Source organism: Sus scrofa, chromosome 5 (genome assembly GCF_054392235.1).
Source record: "Sus scrofa isolate SSC_HxYL_T2T_F1_AM1 chromosome 5, Sscrofa_HxYL_maternal_Yorkshire_Landrace_v2.0, whole genome shotgun sequence".
Taxonomy (NCBI): Eukaryota; Metazoa; Chordata; class Mammalia; order Artiodactyla; family Suidae; genus Sus; species Sus scrofa.
The window spans coordinates 47,528,166-47,552,084 of record NC_139387.1 but is presented as its reverse complement, the minus strand read 5'-3'; the positions used below and the strand labels follow the sequence as shown (position 1 = coordinate 47,552,084).

General features: G+C 35.1%; 1 long non-coding RNA gene across 2 annotated transcripts in view; it reads left to right on the top strand.

The window, feature by feature from the left end:
- Positions 1–23,637, top strand: part of LOC146403349 (uncharacterized) — a 139,283-nt gene extending 115,646 nt beyond the window's left edge. For both annotated transcript variants that reach the window (XR_014845446.1, XR_014845447.1), the window contains exon 3: positions 23,153–23,637. This is a non-coding gene — a long non-coding RNA (uncharacterized LOC146403349). The remainder of the gene's footprint in view (positions 1–23,152) is intronic.
- The last annotated feature ends 282 nt before the right edge of the window (positions 23,638–23,919 follow it).

The following is a 23,919-nucleotide window of genomic DNA, read 5'->3' as shown; positions in this document are numbered from 1 at the left end:
CATGGGCAGTGCTGATTTTCTGATATGGTGGCTGCACAATGTAGATCAAGTTTTCTGATGAATTTCACCTGCACATGGTATCTTCTCTTCTTGAAAATTTAGGCAAAAACAATGTTTTTTTTCACAAAGGAGATCTGAACCTGCTTCAATATCTGGATAAGTGATTGGTTGAGTCCTCAAAATTATACCCATCAGAATACATTAAATTCTGTGATGTCTTAACAAAGTAATCAGAGAGGGTGCAGTATATAACTTGGCATCACCATGAAAATATAAACCTCTGATTCTACCCTGGACAACTTCCTAAGGAGCCTTCCAGGATTATTTACATTCTAAATATAGTTAGCCTAAAGAGTTAACTAAAAGAGTTAGCAATAATTTTTTACCATATGTGAGGGTGTTAGTCCAAATTAATACTGCTCCAGAGAAACCAGGTGTTGGGGCAAGGAATAGTAATTTTATTTGGAAAGCCAGAAGATGGAGAAGATGGTGGACTAGTGTACCAAAGAACCATCTGACTTGCATTAGAATTCAGCTTTCTTTTATAGTAAAAAGTGGAGGGGATGTGGCTGGTTGTTGTAAACTTCTTGGTGCTAGCAAGACTTTAGAGGGCATGTGATAATCCTTTGTTCTTGCAGCTGTCCACATAGGTCTGGTCATGATGTTCCTGTAAACCTCCAAAATAAAAATATGATTCTCTGTTATGCAACTTTTTATCTCTATATGAAGAAATGTGTTATACCTTTAAAGGTCAAGTCTGGAAGGGCAGGGGCCTTGAGAATAGGCTCTCATGTATATTTCAAGCTATAGGCAACATTCTTACAGACAAAGATGTAGAGCCAGTATGACTGAGCAGAGGAACAGAGCACAAAGGTCAGAACTAAAGGAATAGATATAATATGGAGTCAGGTTTGTTCTTCTCTGTTACAAGTGAGGGGTAGTTAGGTAATGACCTTTTTGTGAAATGCTATAGAATTTTAGAAATTTATATTTCATTTAAAGAATCAATAGTTAACAGGAATGAAGGATCTGCTGATGAGAGAGCCTTTAAATGGGTCTTTCGAGAAAGAACAATTTTTCTCTGACCTGTGTGGTAGGAAAGGAAAAATAGAATAAGTTTTTCTTTCAATTGGAAAATATAGACCCGGTAAATTGTTTGTTTACTTGAACATGCCAAATACAAGTTTACAGACTGTAATAACATTGTATTATTTTTAAAAAGCACATACATACTCTTCTGTAGCTGAATCAAATGTTAATTCTTTATTATGTTTTCTATGCCATTTGACTGTCAGATTCCATTATGTTTTGTATTTAAAGTGTCTGTTTGAGAACACAAGTTCAATATTAGAAAGAGAATTCAGAAGGAATATATTCTGCTTTATTGAAATTCAATTTTTCTCTTAGGTGTCCTTTTATTTTAAAGCATTTGTCATAAGATTGAGGCTTTAGCTGTGAGTATGCAGTTTATTCTCAGAGTTGCGTCATTTTGTATCTGAAAGGGCATGGTTATTTTGAAAACTTGGTGAAGTGGAAAGAGTATGGACTTTGAAGTCATATTGAACAGGATTGGAAATCGTATTCTGACACTTGCCAGGTATATAACATTTCCAAAATTACTGCATCTTTCAGTCTCTTATCTGAAAACTTGAGGAAAATAACAAGTTTTGTAGTTGCCATGAATATTAAATCAAATAATGTAGATAAAATGCCTAGAACATGGAGTTCCCGTTGTGGCGCAGTGGTTAGCAAATCCAAGTAAGAACCATGAGGTTGCGGGTTCGATCCCTGGCCTTGCTCAGTGGGTTAAGGATCCGGCGTTGCCGTGAGCTGTGGTGTAGGTGGGGAACCTCCATATGCCATGGGAAGCTGCCCTAGAAAAGGCAAAAAGATGAAAAGACAAAAAAAAAAATGCCTAGAACATTGCGAGTGATTAATAAATTGTTTTCTTTCCTCAGATAATGTTTCCTTTCATGAAAAAATTTCAGAAGGGTTTCCATTGGGAATTCTGACCCAAACAATATTAAAATATTATATAGAACTTATCTAAAATTTGAATAATTTTGCCCCCTTTTAACATGTATCAGATTCACAAACATTTTCTTAATTTTAGACAATTAAAGAACATAAAATACATTCTATTAAAACTTAATTTCTGAAAACCTACTTTATTTATTTAAATACATTTTTATTGCAATATAGTTTGATGTACAATATTATGTTTGTTTTATGTGTACATGTACTGATTCAGTATATTTACAGATTATACTCCATTAAATTTATTACAAAATAATGGCTATAATTCCCCATCCTATATAATATATCCTGTTGCTTATCTATTTTATATATAATAGTTTGTATTTCTTAATCTCCTACTCATATATAAGTGATATTATGTAGTAGTTGTCTTTCTCTGTCGTATTTCATTATGAATAATATTTTCTAGGTCCATCCATGTTGTTGCAAGTGGCAGAATTTTACTATTTTTATAGCTGAGTAATATTCCATGCATTAATACTGGATCTTTTATGTCGTTGGCTAAAGCAAATGTAGTTTATATGTGTATGTAGAGTTATATATGTTTGTGTATGCATATGTGTGTGTGTGTGTGTGTATATATATATATACTTTATCCATTCATTTATTGATGGATATTTGGGTTGCTTCTATATATCTGCTATTGTAAATAGTGCTGCTATGAACATTGACATGCATGTATTTTTGTTTTATTCAGGATTGGAATTGCTGGATCATATGGAAGTTTCATTTTTAGTTTTTGGAGGATCCTCCATAGTGTTTTCCGTAAAGGTTGCAACAATTTATATTCAGGCCAACAGTGCATGACAATTCCTTTTTCTCCACGTTCTCACCAAACTTTGCAGACTTTTCAATGATAGCTGTTCTGACAGATGTGAGGTAATACCTCATTGCAGTTTTGGTTAGCATTTCTCTAATAATTAGTGATGTTAAGAATCTTTTCATGTGCCTGTTAGCTATCTGTATGTTTTCTTTGGGAAAATGTTTATTCAAGGATTCCGTCCATTTTTTTTATTGGGTTTTTAAATTAATATTAAGCTATGTGAGCCATTTATATATTTTGGCTTTTAACCCCTTGGTGGTCATATTATTTACAAATATTTTCTGCCATTCCTCAGGTTGTCTTTTCGTTTCACAGGTGGTTTCCTTTGCCATGCAAAAGAGTTTAAATTTAATTACAACTCATTCATTTTTACATGTATTTCTTTTGCTTTAGGAGACAGATCCAAAAAAATAACTATTTATGTCAAAGAGAGTTCTGCCTGTGTTCTCGTCTAGGAGTTTTATGGCTTCAGGTCTTACATTTACATATTTTCTCCAATTTGATTTTATTTTTGTATCTGGTGGGAGGAAATGTTCTAATCTCATTGCTTTACATGTAGCTGCCCAGTTTTCTCAACACCACTTGTTGAAGAGACTGTCTTTTCTCCATTGTATATTCTTGCCTCCTTTTTCATAGATTGATTGACCAACCATAGATACATGGGTTTATCTCTAGGCTCTCTATTCTGTTCCAATGATTAATGTGTCTGTTTTGGGCCAGTAGTATGTTCTTCTGATTACTATAGCTTTACAGTATAGTCTGGAACTGGGAGGATGATACTTCTAGCTTTGTTCTTTTTTCTCAAGACTGCTTTGGCGATTGCTTTAGCAATTTCATGGTTCCATATGAATTTTAGAATTGTTTGTTCTAGTCCTGAGAAAAATGTCATGGTTATTTTGATAAGGATTCCTTTAAATTTGTACATTGCTTTGGGTAGCATGGCCATTTTCAGGCTATAGGCAGCATCCTTTTACAGAATGACTAAGCACAAGTGGCAAAGGAAAGAGGTTAAAATAAAGGTAAAGGAAAAGGAACAGATCTAATATGGAGCCAGATTTGTTCTCCCTTTTTACTATTACCTATGGTCAATGTCCATTCCACAATCTTGTGAAGGAAAGAGGCAGTGATCATTCTGGCTACTTCCTGCTGAAACAGGGCAATGAGGGAGTAATGGAATTGATTGGCCTTGGGCTAGGAATAGTCCTTAAATTTACAGTTCTCTTTTTTTATCTACAATAATCTGAACTGATGACTCCCTTTCACAGTGAAATTTTAATCTCAAAGCTTATTCTTTTCGAAGAATAACCTTAGCCTCCTAAAGTTTCACAAACCCTTTGCTCTCTAGGTCTTTTAGGAGTTAGGTCATTTTCTGATGGCAGTGATGCTACTTTAACTAGAGTGTGATGTATCCATCTTATTCCAGCTAACTTGACAGATGAGTGTGTGGTAAGTAATACCGCATATGGTTCTTCTACCTTGCAGTCAGATGGTGTTCAGGCCATTGTTCTCTCCAGATTCTAAGAAGGACTTGGTTTCCAGGTCAGAGAGGATATAGAGCTACTTTAGTTGGATAGGCAAACCTGTTGGAGGCAACCAAATGTTAGTATAGTGCCCAGAGTTTTAATTTAATTAACAATAGTTAGGTCTTTCATAGCATTTATAGGTTCCCCTGACTGGGCAGACAACTGGAATTCCCTACCATATAATATTTCTATGGGGCTTAATTTAAGCCTGTTTCTGGGAGCCACTCTGACCCATGTAAAGCAACTGGCAAGGCCTTATGCCAAGTTAAATTAGTCTCTTGACATATTTTAGCAATGTTCCTTTTTAATGTATGATTTATTTTCTCATTTTTCCTATTAATTATAGTCTCCAGGATGAATGTAACTTCCAACTAATTTGAAGAGCTATAGACATTTGTTGGGTTATGTCTGAGACAAAAGAAGGCCTGTTATCACTATGAAGGAAGCTAGGTAGTCCAAATCAGGGAATAATTTCCTTAAGGAGGATTTTAATCACTTTAGAGGCTTTTTCTTTCAGGGTGGGATATGCCTCCACCCATTCTGAAGAAGTGTCCACAAACACTAGCAGGTATCTGAAATTTCCTGTGGCTCAAGGCATTTGAGCGAAGTCTATTTGCCACTTCTTGGTGGAGCATGTTCCTCTGTTTTGGGTCCCCATCTGGGGAGACCTCACAGGAGTCTTGGTTTTTTTTTTTTTTTTTTTTTTAAATCACAAATCATGTAATTTTGAGTGACTCACTAGATGATATTTTGTAGCTTAGGCCCAATTATATATTTTTTAATCAATGGCAAGCTGGCATTTTTACTGTATTGGGTACTATTATGAATGTGCTGCAGCCCAAGAGGGCCTCAGGAATCACAAAAAGTCCTTGTGTGCTACATTTCCAGCAAGGCAAGGTAAGGGCATGCACGAATCTGCACTATTTGGCCCTCTCCCTGTCCTTTTATGAATACACTGGCAAGTATTTTGAAAAGTCAATCTTTGGGAGAAGTGACTCCGTCATGGCTCACCTTCATTTGCTGCCTTTGTTTCAGCTTGGTCAGCTAACTGGTTACCCTTTATTATATGAGTTTCACACTTTTGCTGGCCTGGGCACCATTATGGCCTCTTGGGAGGGCTAATGGACTGCTTCCAATTGCCTGACAATTAAAGCTACTTTTTCTGTTTTCTCCAACTCTGTCTCCATGTTTCTATTTGGCATTGTTATACAGAAGTTATTTCAGCAACACTGATACTTCGAGATAAAGATAATGAAAAGGGCAAAGAAGGACTGAATTCTGCTCCAGTAAAAGATAAGGAAACCACATATTTCTCATTCTTGAGGTCAAGGAGACCTCCCAAAGGGGGGAGCCAGGCCGTAATAGGGGATATCAACTTCCCAGAAGCCCTTGCCCTAAAATTCATCTTGGCTAAAACATGCACATGCACATAGAGGAGGACCCAAGTCAGACTAAATATGGACTTGAAACCAGAAAAGGCAAGATCAAGAGGAAATCTGGAAGAACTCTCCCATACAAGTGATTTGAACTACCCCCAAATCATATGTCTCTCTCTCTCTGAGCCTGCCCATGTGTCTATTGACATGATGATTTTTTCCTCCTAATACACATTTTACTTGTTCTATTACTTTCCATTTCTTTGCTAAATTCATTTTTCAAGGCAGACAAAGAGCCAGGACCCTACTCCTATTTGCTGGCTCTCATGGTCTAATGGCTATGATTCAGTGCTGTCATCACCATGGCCACCTCACAGCCAAAGTGACCTGAAGTCTTAGTTGGGCTTATGTAAGATAATAGCTTGATACTTTTCCATCCTCCTGGAAGTCATCCATAGTCCCCTTTTTGTTCTAGTAAAGATAGGACATGGTGAGGGACATACACAGTGGTGGGTTGCTCCGGGGTAAACTTCTCAACTTCCTGAGGTAGGTCACAAGTAGCTGCTATAGCTCAAAGGGAAGGGGGCTATCTCTTAACAGTTTGTTCTCATTGTCTTGAGAAGTAGGCAGTAGGTCAAGGGATGGTCCTCTAAGTTTGAATTAACACCCTGAGATTCCTGCCTTGTCTCTCATGGACATACAGTTTGAAAGGTTTCTTTAAGTCTTGTAGTCCCAACACCAGGGCTGAGACTAAATTTGTTCTTATTGTTTCAAAGGTTATTTGTAACTCTTCAGTTTACATAAGGGGCTCAAGATCATGTCCCTTTGCAGCCTCATAGAGGGGCTTTTCTATGAGTCCATTGTTTTGGATCCAAGTCTGAAAGAACCCTGAAATTCCCAGAAACCCCCTCAGTTGTCTGTGGGTCTTGGGTGTTCCCAAGCCTGCAATTGCCTGTTTTCTATCAGGCAAAAGATCTCACTGTCCCTGGGAGAGGACAAAGCCCCAGATATGTGACTCATTGCTAACATATTTGGGCCTTTTTCTGGGGAACCTTATATCACGATTGGTCAAACAATGGCCAAATAGACAGTTATCATATGTAGGGCTTACTATGAGCGAATTGTCCACATACTGGAGTAAGAGTCCTTCATTCAATATTAATTTTCTAAGGGCCATAGCCAACATTTTCCCAAACAAGGCAGGGGGAATTCTTAAATCCTTAGGCAGGACTTTCCAACAATACTATTGGACTACCTGTGCTTCTGGTTTTTTCCACTAAAAGCAGACAGCTGCTGTGATTCTTCTGCAATAGGAATGCATAAAAAGCATATTTCAAATCCAGAACTGAGAATTAGGTGTATTCTCCTAGAATAGTTGTGAGTGAAGTGTATGGATTAGGTACCACAGGGTGCAAATCTTGGACTATTTCATTAATACTCCTCAAGTCTTGGATAAAGCGATGCTCTGCTGAGTTCAACTTTTGACCAGGAGAATAGGGGTTTTTACAGGGACCGAAAGTTTTAACCTGTACTGTTTTTAAGAAATTTCCAAGAATTGACTGAATTTGATTTTGAGCCTCTTGCCTCAGAGGATATTGTTTTAGGTTAGGTGTCCCATTGTCCCTTTTAACATGATTTTTATAAGCCAGGTGTTTCTGACCTTCTCTAGGGGGAAAGAGCTGTGTCGCTTTTTCTGGGGACATTCATGAGTGCCATCTGTAGGCTCAAAGAAGGTTCTGGTGAGACCCTGATGTCAAGCTGATCTGGTGAAGAAGTTACTTGAGCATTTAATTTACAAAGGAGATTTCAGCTCCAAAGAGGGGTTGGACATACTGCATATATAAGAAATTGTGTTTCAAGGTGAGGTCCCCTAACTGGCATTCTAAAAGTTGTACAAAAGAATGATTTTGTACTTCTCCAGAAACTCCCATTACTGGAATGGATTAAGATGTTTTCTGTGCTACCTTGCTGTTTACCACAGATTATGTTGCACACATATTTATCAGAAAATCAATTGAATTCTCCCCCACTGTCAAAATTACCAGGGGCTCCTGTGGGAAAATTTAAATTGTGCACCTCAAGTTGAAGTGAGCACCTGGGCATCTTCATATTGATTCTTTGTACCAACTGCTAAGTACTGGGGCAGTTGGTGCCACTTCAGGGAATTTTGAAGAAAAGATCCTCAGGACCCAGCAGCTTCTAGGGCCTTACCTGAAAATTCCCTGGTTGGGGCCAGCTGGCTACAAAGAGCAAGGCTCCTGGCTGGCTTTGCCAAAATTGTTACTGATCCAAGATTGTTATGCTGGCTACACACCAGGCCAATAAAATCAGGAGACCAGATGTTGAAGCAAGGAATGACAACTTTTAATCAGAATGCCAGTAGATCCAAGAAGATAGCAGACTAAACTCAAAGAACCATCTCCCCTCAATCAGAATTCAGGCTCTTTTATACAGAAAGGGAAAAGGGAGCAATTAGTTGTTGCAAACTTCTTGATGCAGAAATCCTTTGTTCTTGTATCTGACCATGTAGGTCAGGTCATAATGTTTCTGTAAAATTCCAACAAAACAAATGTTATGCTCTGTTCTGCAACTTGTTATCTAAAAATACTCTAAAGGAGTTCCCACTGTGGTGCAGTGGAAATTAATCCAACTAGTATCCATGCGGATGCAGGTTCGACCCATGGCCTCCCTTAATGGGTGGGGGATCCAGCATTGCTGTGGCTGTGGTGTAAGCTGGCAGCTTCAATTTGAATCCTAGACTATGAATTTCCATATGCTGCAAGTGTGGCCCTAAAAAGCAGAAACAATAAAAATACTCTCAAAGCTCAGAATCTGAGGAATAGTGTACACCATATATCTCAGGCTATAGGCAGCATCCTTTTACAAAAGGTTCAGAGCCAGAATGACTAAGCACAAGTAGCAGAGAATGAAGGTTAACATAAAGTTAAAGGAAAAGGAACAGTTCTAATATGAAGTCAGATTTGTTTTTCCCTACTACATCACTACACGTCTCAAGCCTCAGCCTTTTTTTTTTTTTTTCAACTATTAGAGGAAATAAGTACCAGTTTTATGCATATTTTACAGACAGAGAAACACGTTTTGTGGATTCGTAACTTGTCTAACTCAGCTAGGAAAAGATGATGCAGGGAGTTTAATGCAGATCTTTCTAACTAGACCCTTAACCTAATGGCTATACTTCATAATGATGTGAACACTTACGTTGAATTCTCTTTACACTGCCAATAATCTATGGAAGGAAAAATTTAAAAGAAAAGCATGCAATCACCTGGGACTTTTTCACAGAAAAATCACTCCACTGCCCTTGTCAGTTGAATCACTTGAAACTATTTTTCTCCTATTCTGTAAGTTGTCTTTTGGTTTTTGTTTTTGTTTTTGTTTTTGTTTTTTTAAGGTTTCCTTTGCTGTGCAAAAGCTTGTCAGTTTGATTAGGTCCACATTGGCTTGTTTTTGCTTTTCTTTCAGTTGCTTTGGGAGACTGACCTGAGAAAACATTTGTAAGTTTGATGTCAGAGAATGTTTTGCCTATGTTCTCTTCTAGGAGTTTGATGTTGTTTTATCTTACATTTAAGTCTTCTCAGCCATTTTGAGTTTATTTTTGTGCATGCTGTGAGGGCATTTTCCAGTTTCATTGATTTACATGTCCAGTTTTCCCAGCAACCAAATTTCATGGGTAATTTGAGAAGGATTGCATTGAATCCGTAGATTGCTTTGGGTAGTATGTCTATTTATACAATATTAATTTTTCCAACTGTTGGTGGGAATGTAAATTTGTACAACCAGTATGGAAAACTGTATGGAGGTACCTTAGATAACTATACAAAGAACTACCATATGATCCAGCAATCCCATTCTTGGGCATATATCCAGACAAAACGTTCCCTGAAAAAGATACATGTACCCACATGTTCATTCAGTGCTAGTGACAATAGCCAAGACATGGAAACAACATAAATGTCCATCAACAGATGATTGGATTAGGAAGATGTGGTATATATACACAATTGAATACTATTCAGCCATAAAAAAGAACAAAATAATACCATTTACAGCAACATGGATGGAACTAGAGACTCTCATCCTAAGTGAAGTAAGTAAGAAAGAGAAAGACAAATACCATTTGAATTCACTTATATCTGGAATCTAATATATGGCATAAGTGAAACTTTCTACAGAAAAGAAAATCATGGACATGGAGAAAAGACTTGTGGTTGCCAAGATAGAGGGCGAGAGAGTGGGAATTTGGGTTAATAGTTGCAAACTATTGCCTTTGGAATGGATAAGCAACGGGATCCTGCTCTATAGCACTGCAAACTATGGCTGGTCACTTGCGATGGAGCATGATAACGTGATAAAAAAGAATGTATACGTGTATGTGTGACTGGGTCACCTTGCTGTGCTGTAGAAAATTGAGATAACACTGTAAATCACTGTAAATAATGGAAAAAATAAAAATTATTATAAAAATAATTAAATAATTAAAAAATGATCTGAGCTAAACTTGTATAACTTTATAGCTGGGAAGATTTCTTTAAAAATAAAATTAAATTAATGATAAATGGCATTCTAGGATTTTATTTAACAATCATATATAGAAATGATAATAGTACATCTATTAAAAAGGCTCAGCAATTGCATTCTGGGTATATATCTGAAAAAAAATTCAAAAAGACACATACACCCTGATGTTCATAGCAGCATTATTTACAATTGTCAAGATATAGGAGCAGCCTAAATGTCCATCAACAGATGAATGGATGAGGAAGATGTGGTATTTGTATATATATTATATATATAATACATAATATATATTATACATGTACTACATAATATATATTATATATAGTACATAATATATATTATACATGTACTACATAATATATAATACATAATACATAATATGTATTATATAATACATAATATATATTATATAATACATAGTATATATTATAAAATATTATATAATACATAATACATAATATATATTATATATAATATAATATATATTATATATAATATAATATATAATACATAATACATAATATGTATATATACATATAATATATGTATATATTGCATTATATAAACATATACTTGAGTACTACTCAGCCATAAGAATAACAAGTTTTTCCATTTGCAGCAATATGGACTTGGAGGGTATTGTGCTAACTAAAGGAAGATAGGAAAAGACAAATACTGTATTATATCACTTCTATATGGAATCTAAAAAATACAACAAACTAGTGAAAAAGAAAAAGAAGCAGACTCACTGATATAGAAAACAAACTCATGGCTGCCAGTAGGGAGGTGGAGGAAGAGGGACAAAAAGTGGGTAAGTAATCAAGAGGTACTATTATGTATAAAATAAACGACCACAAGGATATATTGTACAACATGGGAAATATATAGCCAATTTTTATAATAATTATAAATGGAGTATAAATTTTAAAAATTATAAATCATTATATTGTACACATATAACTTACATAATATTGTACAGCAAGTACAATAAAATTAAAAAAAAATAGATGTTCAAAACATATGTTATATGTGTGGTGAAAAAAAAGACTGTATTTTAGTCAGATTTGCTTTGGAAACCTTAACACAGTACCAAACACACTTAGTTATAATAGTTATGTCCTGATCACTTGAAAGGTGCTAAACACTTTGCCTAGGGCTTTACATGTATGAATATTGAATGAAGAGAAGGAGAGAAGCATGCTAAGTAAATTTCTTCTGAAAAATTGAAACATAATTTGCACAAAATTGTAGATTCAGGAAAAACTATAATTTTTGTTATATGACTACCTTTCTTACAAAAACACCTATTTATTCGCTCACCCAGGATGGAAGTCTGGGCATAGTGTGACTCAGTTTTTATCTCAGAGTCTCACAAAGTTGACATCAGTGTTGGGTATATTGTATTGTCATTCACAGTGCTTGGGATCCTCTTCCAGTTTCACTGTTTGTAGGTAGAATTTGGTTACCTGCAGTCACCTGTTTGAGGTCTCTGTGTTCTTGCTGGCTGTCAGCCTGGAACCACCCTCAGCTGATAGAGGCTCCCCATAATTTCTTGCCTGTAAGCAAGCCCTCTATGGGCAGTCCCATAAGCAGGCCACAGTATAAATTTTTGCTTTCCTCCAGGCCAACCTTAGCATATGTTTCTGATTTCTCCTTCAGTGAGTACTTTTAATGGGCTCATTTAATTAGGTCAGCACACTTAAGATAATCTCTGTATACTAAAGTCAACTGATTTCAGACCTTAATTATATCTTTACAGCTTTGCACAAGTGCTTATATTAGTGTTTGATTAAAAACTGAGAGGATTGTGGAGTTCCCGTCGTGGCGCAGTGGTTAACGAATCCGACTAGGAACCATGAGGTTGCGGGTTGGGTCCCTGCCCCTTGCTCAGTGGGTTAACGATCCGGCGTTGCCGTGAGCTGTGGTGTAGCTTACAGACGCGGCTCGGATCCTGCGTTGCTGTGGCTCTGGCGTAGGCCGGTGGCTACAGCTCCGATTCAACCCCTAGCCTGGGAACTTCCATATGCGCGGGAGCGGCCCAAGAAATAGCAACAACAACAACAACAACAAAAAGACAAGAGACAAAGAAAAAAAAAAAAAAAAACACTGAGAGGATTGTGTACACCAGGGGTGAGGGAATTGGATGGCCTTCTTGGAATTCTGCCTAACACAGGGACTATATGTGCAGTCATTTTTCTAGTAGTGATGACTCAATTTCCAAATTTATAGAGAGCAGATGTGCCTTTTGATTGTCAAAAGTAAAAGTGAATCAAGTGATTTTTTTCCTACTGAAGTAATTAAGTATTTTAAGCTAAATTTAATACCTGAAGTCTGCTCAAACACTAATTCTGTAGCTCAGCAGGTAAAAAGCAGTCTATGATGTTAACTTAAAGATAGAAGATAGAAGACAATCTCTGGCAAGGTTAAATCTCTGATTAAGCAGAAACATCTATAATCTGTATTAGTTTAAATATTTGGTTATTTACTTTAGTGTGATTTTATATAAATTTTCTCTTTCAAAGTATGCAATGAATCAATGAGCAAATTAGTATATCTATGTAAATGCATATAGTTCTCTAAATTAGACATTTTATTATAAAGATCTTTAAGTAATAAATTTTTCATTTTATGATAATTGTTTTTAAAATAGGAAACATTTTTATGTACATGTAGTAATCAGTATGGAAATAATTTTTAATTTTAAAGCTGTGGAAGAAAGAGCATAAGTAAGTCATCCATGGTTTGGTTAGAATGGTCACAAAACCACAGTTTTATCAAATAGTTAAAAATTTAAAACATATTTTAATTCTTTTAGTAACAAGTTTAAATAACTCTCTTAAAAATATTTTTTTTCAGGAGTTCCCATCGTGGCTCAGTGGTTAACAAATCCAACTAGGAACCATGAGGTTGCGGGTTCGATCCCTGGCCTTGCTCAGTGGTTAAGGATCTGGTGTTGCCGTGAGCTGTGGTGTAGATCACAGACGTGGCTGTGACTCTGGCATAGGCTGGTGGCTACAGCTCCGATTCGACCCCTAGCCTAGGAACTCCATATGCCAAGGGAGCAGCCCAAGAAAATGGCAAAAGGACAAAAAAAAATTTTTTTTTCAAACAAGCCCACCTTTCTCTCTCATAGTGATTTATTTGATGTTACAGTTAGCATACATGTGTATTAAATGCATCTTATTAAAATTTATATTTGATTTTTTAAATATATAAAGCTCAATTTTCTTTTCTGTATAATATTTCTATCACTTGTAAATTCAAATGGGATCAAAGACGGCTTTACTCATTATTTATTTCAAAAATTTTCGAATTTTGTCTAGATGTTTGTGAAATTTGAAACATGAAAGTCACTATAGCTGATTAAAATAAATTTTTATCTAGCAACCGAATCATAGATGTTTACTGAGCCCGTCCTATATGTTCAGAACTGTGCTAAGTGTTTAACAAGTGGAGAAAAGTTTAAGATCCTTGTGTTATATGCTCTTAGATTTTTATATTAAGCTCTACATACTAAGATATTTTTTGTTACTTAGATCTTAATTGCCACTTCCAATCAATATCCTTCTACACTCATGTAAAAATCCCTGCTCTTTTGAGATTTGTTCATACGTGATCATGCTATCTTATAAATTTTATTATATGCATTGCTAACATTTCTAAGTCTCTAATTTTGTTTTGTTAGCAAATCCCCTGTAGTAATTGAATTAGAAAATTTGTCAGCTGCTGAAATATATGTTTAATTCTTTCATATATTTAAACATATAATTTAAACCTATATTTTAAACATATATTTAAATATACATCTTAAACATATATTTTAAACATGAAGATATATGTTTGTCTTCTATTTCTTTTTGCTAGAGTTTGTTAAGTCTTATGACTTAACGTGTAGATCAAGAGTTAACCAAAGAATTAAAAGAGAGTTAGTATCCTGAATGTTTTCTTTTCTGCAATTTCCCTTCAATTTAGCCTCGTTGGCTATCTTGAAATGTCGACTTAGTAAATATAGGGCTTTTTCCTGGAGCTTTACTATCCATTAACTATAATCTTGGTGTGCCCTCAGGGGAAAAGGTAGAAGAATGTGGATCTTACATAATGTGGTTCTTTTTCAATAATTATATTCTTTCTAGTTGCTGTCTTCTATTGGCTGTTCTCCAGTGCCTTTAAACAGAATTTGTGTGTGCGTGTGTGTGTGTGTGTGTGTATGTGTCTTTATTTTTTCACCACTTTATAGTTGTTGGTAGTGGGATTGTTGATCTTTTTTTAAAATGTTTTATTATAGTTGATTTACGCTGGTTTGTCAATTTCTGCTGCACAGCAAAGTGACCCAGGTACATAAGAATATATATATTTTTCCTCCTCCATCATGTTCCATCACAAGTGATCAGATATCGTTCCCTGTGCTATAGAGCAGGATCTCATTGCTTATTCTTTCCACAGGCAATGCTTTGCATCTAATAACCACAAACTCCCTGTCCCTTCCCTTTCCTGCAACTACAAGTCTCTTCATGCCATGATTTTCTCTTCTGTAGATAGGTTCATTTGTGCCATATATTAGATTCCAGATATAAATGATATCTTATGGTATATCTCTCTGACTTACTTCATTTAGTGTGAGAGTCTCTAGTTCCATCCACGTTGCTGCAAATGACATTATCTGGTTCTTGTTATGGCTGAATAGTATTCCACTGGATATATGCACCACATCTTCTTAATTATTTCATCTGTCATTGGACATTTAGGTTGTTTCCCTGTTTGGGCAATTGTGAATAGTGCTGCAATGAACATAGGGGTGCATGTATCTTTTCTCAATGATTGCTTTGTCTGGATATATCCCCAAGAGTGGGATTGCTGGATCATATCGTAGTTCTATATTTAGTTTTTTGAGGTACCTCCATGCTAATTTCCATAGTGGTTGTACCAATTTACATTTCCAACAACAGTGTAGGAGGGTTCCCTTTTCTCCACACCCTCTCCAGAATTTGTCATTTGTAGACCTACTAATGATAGCCATTCTGAGAGGTGAGAGGTGGTACCTCAATGTAATTTTGATTTGCATTTCTCTAATAACTAGTGATATTGAGCATTTTTTCATGAGCCTGTTGGCCATCCATATGTCTTCTTTGGAGAAATATCTATTCAGGCCTTCTACCCATTTTTCAATTGGGGTGTTTGTTTATTTGCTGTTGATTTGTATGAGTTATTTGTCTATTTTGGAGATTAATACCTTATTGGTTGCAACTTTGAAAACTATTTTCTCCCATTCTGTAGGTTGTCTTTTTTTTTTTTTTAAACAGTTTTCTTTGCTGTGCAAAAGCTTGTCAATTTGATTAGGTCTCCATTGGTTTATTTTTGTTTTATTTCTATTTCTTTGGGAGACTGACCTAAGAAAAACTTTGTACAGTTGATATCAGATAATGTTTTGCCTACGTTCTCTTCTAGGAGAAGAGAAGGTGTTTGATGGTGTCTTGTCTTATGTTTAAGTCTTTAAACCATTTTCTGTTTATTTTTGTGCATGGTGTGAGGGTATGTTTTAGTTTCATTGACTTACATGCAGCTGTCCAATTTTCCCAGCACCACTGGCTGAAGAGACTGTCTTTTTCCCATTTTATATTCTTGCCTACTTTGTCGAAGATTAATTGACCAAAGGTGTCTGGGTTTAGTTCTGGGTTCTCTATTCTGTTCCATTAGGTATGTCTGTCTTTCAGTTTTGGTACCAGTACCACACTGTCTTGACTACTGTACAAAGTAATATTGCCTGAAGTCTGGGAAAGTTATGCCTCCTGCTTGGCAATTCTGGTTTTTTTGTGGTTCCATATAAATTTTTGGATTGTTTGTTCTAGTTCTGTGGAAAATGTCATGGGTAATTTCAGAGAGATTCTTAACCCACTGAGGCACAACAGGAACTCCTTGATTTGTATTTTAGCTGTCTTATTGGGAATGGAACTATAATAAAATTGTATAATTATTCATCAATTTTTTAAAAGCAAAAACAAAACAAAACACGAAGAATGTAAATAGTCTGAAGTTCTTCATCTATATTTTCTACTTCACGTATTTTTTTTCTTTTTCACTAGTTTATTTCTCACTACTTCTCTAATATAATTCAGATTTCCTCTGAATTTCCTCTCTAATCAGTTCTGCTCTTCCAACTTACTGTCAGCTCTTTTCTATGATTACCCAAATTTTTATCTTTAATAAATATTCCTGGGAGTTCCCATTGTGGCTCAGTGGTTAACGAATCCAACAAGGAATGATGAGGTTTTGGGTTCCATCCCTGCCCTCGCTCAGTGGGTTAAGGATCTGGCATTGCCATGAGCTGTGGTATAGGTCGCAGATGCAGCTCAGATCTGGTATTACTGTGGCTCTGGTGTAGGCTGGTGGCTACAGCTCCAATTAGACCCCTAGCCTTGGAACCTTCATATGCCACAAGTGCAGCCCTAGAAAAGAAAAAAGAAAAATAAATAAATAAATATTTCCTTTAATTATCAGTAAGTTGGTATTACTTTTTGAGTTTTGTAACTTTAAAGATGAGTACATTGAGACTTTAAATACGGGATTCTTTCTTTTGCTTTCTCATGTATTAAAAACATGATGATGTATCTTTGATTATGAAATATGAGAATAATTTCTATTATCCTCAAAAATCTATAATTCCTTCATTGTGTTCTGATGATTAAGATTTCTGAGTCAGAATACTTTTTAATTTAATTTAATTTTAAATTTTGTGTAACCTTGTTTCTCCTGCTTTGGTGATGAAATTATTTGAAGTTTACCATTTGAAAAAGAAAACCTGTAGCATATATCTTGATATAGAATTCCTTTCTTTCAGTTTTTCTAAACTTTCTCTCCAATTCATGTCTTTGACTATTACAAAATGCTAACCCTTTTCCCAAGTCCCCTTTCCTTCATGATTATTAGCAAATATCTTCCTTTCTATTTCATGAAGAAGAAAAAAATCATTAAAAAAAAACTTTCTAAAATCCTTACCACACCTGTCTTCAACTAAAATATAGTATGCAGACAAGCAAACACTTCTGCTCTTCTAAATGTAGTTACTCAAATCTTATGGGCTTTTGGTAGATGAAGAATAAAATCATATATATATACTTTTTTCCTGTGAAAAGTATATATGTATTTTTCCCTAAATTTAGAAGACCATATAATTCTCTGATATCTCTGATGCAATGCATGCCGTTATAATCTATGATCTCCTAGAGAACATTCATTGTATTTAAATAATCATATTTTATTTTAAAAATGATATATTTTGGAGTTGGGTTAGCTTTACTGTTAAAAAAAAATTGAATATATGGGAGTTCCCGTCATTGTGCAGTGGTTAACGAATCCGACTAGGAACCATGAGGTTGCGGGTTCGGTCCCTGCCCTTGCTCAGTGGGTTAACGATCCGGCGATGCCGTGAGCTGTGGTGTAAGTTGCAGATGCGGCTCGGACCCCGTGTTGCTGTGGCTCTGGCGTAGGCTGGTGGCTACAGCTCCGATTAGACCCCTAGCCTGGGAACTCCATATGCCTCGGGAGCGGCCCAAGATATAGCAAAAAGACAAAAAAACAAAAACAAAAACAAACAAACAAAAAAAACATTGAATATATGAAAATGGGGTTGTGATATCAATTCTCATAAAAACTGGGGTGGTCAAATTACTAATTCCAGCTATTTATATCACAAAGTTAAATCATTTACTCATATATTAGGCAATCATTTATTTATCTATTTAAAGAATAATAGTAATTACTCTATAAGCTATATGAATTTCATTTATTTTCCTTCCCATGTCCTTAATGCTTTATAGCTATATAAATTCGTTTGTTTAGTTCAAAACTTATCAAAATTCTTTGAAAGGATGTAAGACATAAAACAATCCAGGTAAAATATAAATTGTCATGTTCATTCATCTAAAATTCAAGTATAAAATATCATAATTTTATATAAGCTTTTGTAAAGTACCCTGGAAGAGATAGAGAAAAAGTGGGAGTCATGCAGCCTGTTCTTAGTGAGCTTATGTTATTGTAAAAGCCAAATCCTCAAATGTATTTTATAAATGGAAATTACACAATAATAGAGGGAGATAGAGATGCCAAGATAATATTTTAAATTAAACACAAAGCTAGATTATGTTCCACAGTATATTCACTACCCCCACCTTTTTTTGGAGTATTTTCTCTTTGGTATATAAAGAACTATGAAGTGTCCGATATATTAGTTTACATCTACTCTAACACATTAGCTTGCCACACATTCATGGATGTTGGCAAAAATACATGACTCCCGTGTCAGAGTGAAAGGAGTTTATTACTCTGACAAAATTGGCAACTTGAATATTAGCATATTTTCATCAGTTCCCCATTCCCCCATGTTTCACAGCACCATTACACATGGATTGAGAGGGATGCTGGATAAACATGGGTTATGTTACAGAATAAGAACCCCAAGCTCAGGAAAATAAGATCTTTTATAATTTGCAGTAAGAAGACCTGTTATTTTACCTCAGAGAGAAAAAAATTATCTTTATTATACTAAAGAGTAAGCTTGCCTCTATGACACTTTTTGCTCTAGGAAAAGACATTATCTTTATCTAAGCTCTAAGCTTGCTGAGAAGGGTAACACTATCTTCCTAGGCTGTTTATGATAAAAACATCCTTGAAGAAATAGTACAGAAAAAAAGGAGAAGGCAGTACATCCCTAGCAAACTATTTAGAAATGTGAGAGACAAATAAGGAATTGTTTTCTAATAATATATACCCTTCTTCTCTACATTGTTCTGACTTCTGGCAAATTTTCAATCAAATATGCCATTTTTTCATGACTTTGATTAATCTGACAGAGGGTGGGATTAAATATGTTTAATTAGTCTCCTAAAGCATTTAATTAATGGTACTACCAATTTAAGCAGGAGATACTGATTTTCTGCATTGAGCTCAACCCTGCCTCCCAAGTCCCAGGTCCAACCAGCAGAACAAAACTCGTAAATCATTGGAGTTTATCTTAGAGTCAGGTATCTTTCCCTTTCAGTTTCTGTATTGACCACTCTAATTCATTGGAGGCATTAATCCAGGTATAGAAGGGTATAGCAATTGCAAAAACTGTGCCTTGGTCTGCATCTACTTATACATAACAGTGAATTGAACTGACCTTATTTATGGTTTCCATGACTGAGGTAGTGTCATTGGCCAACTCTCAAGAACGAGTTAACGGAGTTCCTGTGGTGGGGCAGTGGAAATGAATCTGACTAGGAACCATGAGGTTGCAGGTTCGCTTCCTGACCTTGCTCAGCATTGCTATGAGCTGTGCTATAGATTGCAGACATGGTTTGAATCTGGCACTGCTGTGGCTGTGGTGTAGGCCGGTGGCTACAGCTCCAATTAGACCCCTAGCCTGGGAACCTATATATGCCACAGGTGCAGCCCTAAAAAGACAAAAAGACAAAAGACAAAAAAAAAAAAAAAGAAAAAAAAAAGAATGAGAGTCACACTAATTTCTCTTATTAGGTGACCACACTGTAGGGATAGTTGCCCACATAGTTTGCACAAATAAGTCTATTATCTCTCCAGGTAGCTTCTCCAGTTAACTTATGGTAGTTCATTTCTGTGAGGTCCCCACAGTAATCTGAGGGCTATGTAATCTATTAGTGGTGTTTCCTTAAACACTTAAATGTCTCATAAGACAACTGCTAAGGTACAAATCGCAGTGTTTTTGAGAGCAAGACAAACTTACCCTCTGGCTTCCACATAAGAAGCAAAATGCCAAGAGTGCATATTTTTTCCCTGGAAAGAAGGGTTTTTTTTTTTGGTTTGTTTGTTTCATTTTGTTTTGTTTTTTTACAATTGTTGGGGACACCCCAAGTGAGAACTACATCAGTAGGGGCAGAGTTTGACAGTATCTACTTGTGTCCTCCTGGCCAGTTAGAAGACCTCAAGATTCTTAATTCAGTTTGAATAATTGACTCTAGTTCTGGTTTTTAGAGAGACTTTCTGAAGGCAGTCATTCCAACCTATCCTGTTTATCCATTCTACTATAGCTGTGGCATTTGTCCAACCCACAGGTGATAAGCAAGGGCTAGAGGAATGAAGATTAGGAAAATGTAAGTGATGGATTTTGAGTAATGAAAACTATTCACTTGTAATACTGTAACTCTCAAATCTTAAGAAAAAATATAGACAAAAAATATGACATTTGTGTCCTTATTTTGAACCTTAAGTACGCACAGTTATTAATAGATATTTATTTTCCCCATATACCTATTAAGTGAAATATGTATATGTAAACCATGTTGGTTTAAAGGAGAACCAAAAGATTAGAGAAGGACCAAATGCAGGACATTTACAAGTCCCTGTCTTGCTGAGAAAACTTTCTGATACTCTGTAACATACTTATTTTCTGCTTTAGCTTTTTTCTCAGACTGATTGCCTCCAACTCTATGTTAATTAGAGAACTCTGGGTCCTATGCCAGTACGTTGATTTCTACAACTGTGTGGTAATAGAAGAAATGTTTCATGATAGTTTTAGTACTGAAATTCTTTTTTGGTTGAGCAGAAATATGGACACCAAAACATTTCCTATGTAACATGATTTTTTAAATAAATATTTCCCTTATCCTAAAATAGTTCAAAGATATTATTATTCAAGTGCTTTAGGTCATGTACCACTGGAAGTCTCTACACATTACAAAGTGAGGGGAGTTTTCATATTATAAAATTAGTTTACCAATGTGGAAAACAAAACAGATATTAGGTGACCTACTGCGTCTTAAGTAACTAAAGTTCAAACTTAATTTATGAATTCCATTATATGATAAAAGTGTATTGCAGAGCTTTGTGAATGGTGTTAAACTCTCTGTTGTATAGGTGGAGAGACAACTTTAAACATGGTAGGAGCACTGATATACTTGATTTAACATGTTTGAAAGCATATGTGAATTATGGATTATGGGCTACATAACTTCTTTCTCAGATTTATGAATATTATATTATTTATAGTTATATAAATAATGTCCTTGTTGCTGAGAGCTTCTCAAAATGTCATCATAGTGTCTTTAAATAGTATACAAGATTTTCAGTGTTTTCCATATAATCCTAAACTTAAATAGTGATGTATAATGTCTTATTCAGAATGTTAAATATTGCCAAATTTGAGAAATGCTATGGCTCAGTGAAATAAAAGGCGTTGATGTCATCAATGCCTACTTATATACCACACAAAGTATAACATAGAATATTTTTCATTGTTTTGTAATTTCTCATTCTTTCTCTCATCCCTCAAATTTAGAATTCCTTCTTTACTATAAAATTTATTAAAATTATCTTTAATAAACAAAATCATATATAATTTTCATTATATGTATAAACGTTCACAGTGATAGCAATTTTACTTTGCTCTTTTACTTTTCTTACAATTCATTCTCAATAAAAACACTCTTCTTCAAAAACCCTTACTTAAAATACTATCAAAATGTAAACTTTCATATGACAATAAGTAAAATTGCTGAAGACATACTCTCTAGGATAAAAGTGTAATTGAAACAGATTCTGCAGACAGCTACCTTACCAGTTTATTCCTCTCTATGGTTCTGGTTCTGTATAGAATAGAGGAAAAATTAAGCTGAGCAAGTGCAAAGCCAAAGACTAAGATTCATGTTAGAGGAAAATGATTTTTCAGAAGCAGCCATAATAACCTGGGACATTTAGGAGATGCTCAAACTCATTTATGAAATAGAAAGAATTCATGTTAGATCAAATACTTTTTATCTCTGATGAAGTTCTATATTAAGATGTATTACTTGCCTTCTCTCATTTAATCCCAGCTTCAATCCTGAGTTTATCAGAAATACACCTAAGGCTCAGTGGGACAGTGTAAATTTTATCAGGTTATATAGCCAGTAAGTAGTAGAACTGGTATTTAAATCTTAGTCTCTGTCTTCAAGGATTGTGTTGATCACTATATTATCTCACTCTTCTAGTTACAAGAAAATTCCATTAACTGAAACCCTTTGGCTATAAGAACTGGTGAGGTATTTTCAGTAAAATTAGTTTAGACACTAATGTCTATTTAGATCAGAAACTGATCACTAACATAATCTATGGCTATCATAGATGATGATCTCCAACTATAAGTAAGGCCCATTTTATAATTTCTCCTTTGGGGGATTTTGGATTATATTTTATCTGCTTCAGAATTATATATAGGCAAAATTTAAAAGGGCCTATGTTTGACCTCCATGACTTCATATATTTTATCTCCTGTACATTCTAATCTCTTTCTTGTCACAGGGCCTTTGGAAATACTTTTTCATTTTCCTTTAAGAACATTTTCCTATAGTTTGAGTAGTTAATAATTTGTTGTCCTTCATTTCTCACTGTAAAGAGGTTTCTCCTCACAAGGATAGCTGAAGTTACTTTCACATATTGCTTGTTTTCTATATATCATTTATTGTGAGCAAGAATAATTATATTTATGTGTTTACTTATTATCTGACTTTTCCCCTAGCATATCATTTCCACGAGAGAAGGGTTTTATCTGTTGCTTTACTTTACTCTCAAAGCCCATAACAGTACTATGTGTTCAAAGGATTTTTTAATAAACTAATGTTATAGACAAGAACAAACCTCTTTGAACTTTAATTTCTTCACTATTAATTTGGAATTATGACCTCTGTTGTTTGGGATGATATTGCCTACATTTCTTACAGTGGCTATGAATGTAATAAGATACATTGTATATAACTTATAAACTCCACGTTTTTATAGAAATGCTGAATAAAGCTAAGTACAAGCTTAGATATGGCTCAATCATCTCTTTGGGCATAATCTCTTGTTTTTTTGTTTTCTCCTTACAGCACCTGTATCCAAGTTCCTTCATGCTACTTCCTGGTTGAACAAGTCACAACTCAGCATTGTTACAACTGACTTTGTCTTCTCAATTGTGGACTAACACTTGGGCATATTTTGACCTTACTCTCCTGAGGAAAACTCATCAGTTCATTTTCTCATTCTCACAAAGTATTTTAAAATGATCCATTTTCATAAAATGATTTGATACATTTTATGAAAAAGAGTTTGTAATAATTTGTATTAACCTTTTTCCAGAAGTGCTTTTAGTAAGTGACTTTTGTGGACATTGCAAGCCCTGACTACTTAAGCTAGTAATATAAATGTGGCTAGCTTATAGTTGTGGGTAAGTGTGATACAGTTAAATGAAAGACTACTTGTCTTTTAAGGATGATTAAAGCTATGTCTGCCTAAATTGTTGTTTATTTTACCCACTGCTTCAAAATGGAACTCTAACTTAACTGTACAGTTTTGTTTTTATGAAGGAATAAAGAATTCCTTATTAAACAACAAATGTTTGTTACTATTCTGTCAACCAACATGCGGTTTGCAGTTTTCCTGTTTCAGCAAGAAACATAATATATAAGGGATTATGTGTGATGGAGAACCAGCTCTGTACTTGGGAGGTAGGTGTGAATGTCACGGTGAAATAGGAAAGGGGTAAGAGGTTTCATGTAATTAAAATATCTCAACCTGTGTGGGAAACCCTTTACTTCTCTGGAATTAAAACATTTTCTAAAACAGTAAGGTAATTCCCTTCCCCACACCCATGACA